Source organism: Nelumbo lutea, chromosome 6 (genome assembly GCF_056320005.1).
Source record: "Nelumbo lutea isolate HS-2025 chromosome 6, American lotus-T2T, whole genome shotgun sequence".
Lineage (NCBI taxonomy): Eukaryota > Viridiplantae > Streptophyta > Magnoliopsida > Proteales > Nelumbonaceae > Nelumbo > Nelumbo lutea.
The window spans coordinates 4173648-4179702 of NC_142689.1; positions in this window are offsets into that span (position 1 = coordinate 4173648).

Here is a 6055-nt window from a genome sequence, read left to right on the forward strand (position 1 = left end):
AGTTAAGGGTGTCAATAAACCAGTTTTGGATTGGACCCCGTTTAGGACAAAATCAATTTGGACAGATTGGACGGACCAACAAGATATATTAGATTGAACCAATCCAATCCAAAATATTTATTAGATTGGATTGGATCTGGCCCGTTCATACTAATTTTATATTGAATTGGGTTAGATTAAGTCAATATCTAGTCTATTGATATAAGATAAGAATATATATAGATATATATATCAATGGACTAGGTTTGGATTAAAACCAATCTAAATCAAAATGAATTTGAACACAATGGATAGTCCAGATATTGAATTGGACTGGTCCAAATTGATTCAAAACATTCATTGAATTGGACTGAACCTGATTCATTTATAATGAACTCACATTGGACTGAATCGGATTGGACCAAATCCAGTCCAATTGACACCCCTACACATAGTCAAAGTTTTTCGGGGTTTGATGTAAATTAAGGGATTAGATATGTGGCCAATCCACTCTACCAGTTAATGGATGGTGCGAATGGTTGAGTCGGCTACATTGTCAATCCATGTGGCAAAAATAGAGTAGGTCATATATAGGGAATTGGATGCCAAAACCAAAATGTTGCTATATACGGATATACCATCCTAGATCTTGATGATTCAAATGACCAGGAAAAAGCCCTCTTTCGGGTAAAATTAACACTAAACATTAAACTTTCAATGATCAATATTATTATTCACAATAAATACTACGGCTGTGTTTTGAAACGAGGCAAATAAGTGTGCATGTAAATATAGAGTGTAAAACTATCTATATAAATTGCAAAGTTATGTTAGTTTTGCATTGATAAATTTATCTTCTTTTCAAATATACTTTTAGCTGTAATGGATGCAAATACGATTTTCAATAAAATATGTCTTTTTTTATTAAGAGCCCACTTGAATGTAAATTTACTTCTTTTTTATTGATATATTTTTACTTTTCAATATTGATGTAAATATGCATTGGAAAACATGTTTTTTGTCATTTGTCAATGCATAAATGCATTATTGCCAAAAACGATCAAAACTGAACCAGAGTGCAATTTTACCCTAAATTGGGATTTACACTCCATTTGCATCATTTCCAAACGCAGCCTAAGGTGAAGTGCAAGATTGAACTATGGGCCCACTTTGGGCTAAAACCGTGGGCCACAACCTTCAATTTATTGCTTTGTTCCACCTTGATGTTTTTTTTTCAAGGAATCCACCTTTATGTTAAGGACAATAGTACATCCAAGGCCACGATTTTAGGGCTAAAACTAGGGATGACAAATTTTCCCATTTCTTCGATCTTCGTGAGTACCCACCCTGAATGGGATCTCTGTCAATATATAATGTATATATGCATGCATATATTTATATATGTATATGTGTATACATATGTCTATATATTAATATTTTTAAATATTTTTTAATAGGATTGTAAGTTTTATTATTTTATTTTTAATTTTTTTTAAATAAAAAAAAAACAAAAACAGAATGATTGACATTACAAAAATAACGGAGAGTGGGGATCCTTGTGGGGACAAGGGTGGGGATAACTTTGTCCCCATTGGAAAGGATAGGGATGGGGATGGGGATTGTTGCGTGAATGGAGATGGGGAGTGGCTCCCTGCCCCCGCCCCACCCTGTTGCCATTCCTAGCTAAAACCAATTGGGGTTTGCTCTTCATGATGCGTCCCACTGTGCATTAGGATATTCTTCTCATGAATAATAACATATAAAATATTGGAGATGTTTCCATGTGTGGTTGGAACATGTTGTGAGATTGGTGTGAAGAGTGCTATGCGAGGAGAAAATCAGGACTAGCTAAAATCACATTGTAGCAAGTGAATTGATATGTTCGAATTGGCCATGTTATACATCTATATAGAAAAAAGAGAAGAAAGGGTAAGTTTAGGCCATGTTTGATTCGTTGCTCTAGGCCTCTCTTTTTTTTTTTAATTCTTGCTCATTCTGGGCAAGAATGAATAACATTAGAGTGTTTGATTATAAAATTCTTGCCATATGCCTCATTCATTCTTTAAAGAAATTATATGTGAGGGGTCATAAACTACCAACCTAAGCCTACAAAACCACCACCACCACCATAAATGTTTATTGGTGGATTGTCGTGAAAACTTATGCCAATGGGCAATGACTACCGGTCATCCACCGGTAAACATCTATGCAACGATTTTGGAGACTTAGGCCAGTGGTTTATGATTGCTAATGCATTTTTCTAAGAATGAAAATGAGTTACATAAGGCATTTGCTAGTTTGAAAATAATTTAGGTTGTGTTTAGTTCTGCAAGAGTTTATTGAAAAAATGATGCCACATCAGCCCCACATAGGTGTTGGTGTTTATTGCAAATGAAGCAAAATGAAACAACCATTTGATTTCATCATTTATCAAATAAATGGTAAAAAACTGAAACACTATGATTTTTGTGTATTAGGCATTTGGTTCGATTATAAAATTCTTGCCATATGCCTCATTAATTCTTTAAAGAAATTATATGTGAGGGGTCATAAACTACCAACCTAAGTCTACAAAACCACCACCACCACCATAAATGTTTATTGGTGGATTGTCGTGAAAACTTATGCCAATGGGCAATGACTGCCGGTCATCCACCAGTAAACATCTATGCAACGATTTTGGAGACTTAGGCCAGTGGTTTATGATTGCTAATGCATTTTTCTAAGAATGAAAATGAGTTACATAAGGCATTTGCTAGTTTGAAAATAATTTAGGTTGTGTTTAGTTCCGCAAGAGTTTATTGAAAAAATGATGCCACATCAGCCCCACATAGGTGTTGGTGTTTATTGCAAATGAAGCAAAATGAAACAACCATTTGATTTCATCGTTTATCAAATAAATGGTAAAAAACTGAAACACTTTGATTTTTGTGTATTAGGCATTTGGGGAAATGTCAAATTCTTATTTCTCCCAATGCCTCAACATTTTGAAACCAAATGCTGATGTGTCACACTTTAATGGGTATTAATTTGAAGTGGAGAATAGAAAACATTTAAAGCGCCCAACGAAACAAAAAAACAGGAAACTTTTAAAGTGAAAAAGTATAAATAAACGTTTAAAATGAAAAAAATACAAATAAATGACCTATCCATAAATGCCCACAAAATTAAATACATACTTATTTTTTTAGAAAAAAATATTTGATTAATAGCAATATTTTCTCATTCTACCTATTTTTAATAATTCTTATCCATTTTAAAATTTCTTCTTAATAGTAATGAAAAAGAATGAAAGTTGAACCAGATGCATGTATAGGAATCGATCCAATCTAGTGTCCTTTTCTAAAGCAGTGATTTTTATTTTAATACATCTTTTTTCTCTTTCTTTCTCCGGTCTCCACAGCATACATTAGCTTTTGATCAAAGCAAAGCTGTTTGTTGGATTTAAGTACACAAATTTCTGAGGTTGACTGCGGTGGATTATAATGTACTGTATTAGTTCCCAAAGTGAAAAAAATAAAAAAAAATCAAAGATCTAATTCACCAGTTGTAACCCGTCAAGAACAGCCTCCGTAACGAAGAAGCCACCACGACCAGAGAGCTGTGTAGTTTTCCCTTAATTATCAATAAAAAAAATACTTAGATTATGCTGAAGCCCATCCCCATGACAGGCCATCATCCGTAAGATGAGTCAAATTTTGATTGACATATTTATCATTCCAGAATCCAGAGTTTCAGTCCATCTCTATGGTGAAATCAACTTCCTGGTATAGCAACTGAGCGAGAATCAAGTTTCAGTATAATTTTCAAAACATGTTCACCTCTTCATAAGTGTTTTTGTTAAGATTCTAAGGGTTATTGCACATAATTAAGAACTGAATAATGTATGGTAATTAATGAAATGTTCAATTGACCCTTTGTTGATTTTCTTCTATTTTTATTGATGCTAGAAAGCATCCATACAATCCGGCCTAGTTTGTTACTCTGGTTTTGTCCCAGACCATTGCCTCCTAGTTTCAAAGGGTTCAAGGTTTTTTTTTTTTATTCTATAGCACGAGTTTTAAATCCATAAGTCCTTATAGCTAGGAGGATACATCATATTTCAGCCTTTTATTTGAGGGTGTGTTTTTGGATCTATTGGGCTTCAATATTTCACCATAGTGTGGTGGAAATTAAGTAGGTGTTTGGCATCAGTGCTGAAAATATTATATCGTTTTTTGAGAAAAACGGTGCTAGACATATAGAATTGTAAATACTTATTTTTTATTTGAAATCGGCGTTGCCATAAAAATGTTTTTTGAGAAAACAATACTAGTTTTGTTTGATACTAGTGTTGGCAGCAATATTTTCAACATTTATCTTATTATCCAACGTCCAAGATGATACCATACCATTGCATCATTGACAGCAATACACTACTTTCTTAGAAAACATCAAATTTAGTGTTATTACAGACCCCACTTTCTCAAATTTCAAGATATGATCTGAAACAACAATTTTTTTTTTGAGAAAACAGTACCAAACAAGTGGATGTTGCTTTTGAGAGTTTTCTCTGATATAACACCAATAGACACCATTTTCTCAGAAAATGGCACCAATGCCAAACCCCGCCCAAATGTATATTTTGAACCACATGCACCACACTCCGTTAAGGTGTGACGTGGGCACTTTGATATGGATGTGGATGTATTGTTAGAAAAATTTTAAATAAAATATTTCTATCAATCAATTTATCCATGGTTACAAAATTTTAGCATGGAATAAAGTTGCAATACTTTTTTTTTTTTAATGTTTTAAAACTAGGAAGAAATGGTTTCAAAACATGCCACAACCACACTCTTACGAACAGCAAATAATGGGTGTAGCATTTCAATCAAGCAATCCACACAACAGGCAACACAAAGTACCCCAATCAAGGTGATGAGCACGTCTTTTTCGTGACCTGGTCGGCACAGCGTTATAAGCACGCTTAATAAATATTTGAAAAATTTTTTGACACGTCACTTAAAATATCCTCACCCCACCCTTGAAAAAGAGGCCGGCCAAAGCTACAGCTGGTTAAAGTATAATGTAGTAACGTCTCCATCCTCCGGCCAACCAATTGGTGGCAGTCACTTTCGCCACGTCGGTCTTCTCACACGACAACTCACAATCATCCGATTCTAGCTAGCTAGCGTCACCTCACACTGCACGTTATGTTAGAGATTACAGTACTATTCATTCATTCATTCACCCCATTCGCTCAGACGCTCACGCTTTTATTATTTTATGTTAACAAGCATTATATTTTATTTGTTCATGCCCATGTGTAATCATGAACGAAGAGATATGCCCTCTTTAGGCTGTTGCTTCCTAATTTTAGAAATCAAAAGTTTGTCATCAATCACCACGATAGAAAGAGAGATAGAAACCCCCGATTAGAAGTGATTCTGATGATCAGACATTCTATTACATATTTTGTTTTCTTTTCCTCCACATCTCTCAAATTCCCCAAGTACTTGTCACAAGGCAAACCGGTTGAATAGGTCGGGTTTAATTTGAACTGGGTTGACCCAGATAGCCATGACTCTTGGACCCTTCTTATCACTTGCTGGAAAAGGTTGACTTTTGACCAATCAAAGTTGTGATATCAGTTCATTGATTGTAAGTTTTTCCCATATCATATAATTTTTGGCATCATAAACGAACCGTTTCTGTTTTTATCTCTTTTTTTTTTAAATGAAACGTCACCTATTATCGTTTTTTTTTTGCTGAAAACCACATCTATTGTCAAAGGCTTAATTTATTGCATTTTCACCTTTTTTTCCAGGTTGCATTTGATTTTCATAAGATAGATGAAAATTCTCTTGGTTTGAATATTTAATTTTTACCTTTCTTTACTCCTTTTCCATTGTAAAAGAGGTAAAAATCTAAAACCCTATAAAAGCAAAAATTATGCAAACACGCTGAGAAGCGAGAGCATGGCATCCAACTACAAAACAAAACAGAATGTGCACATGAAACTATATTGATAAATCTTTCTGTCGTTGCCAGGACGGCCATCACCAACATCCATATTGTTTAATTGTTATTGACT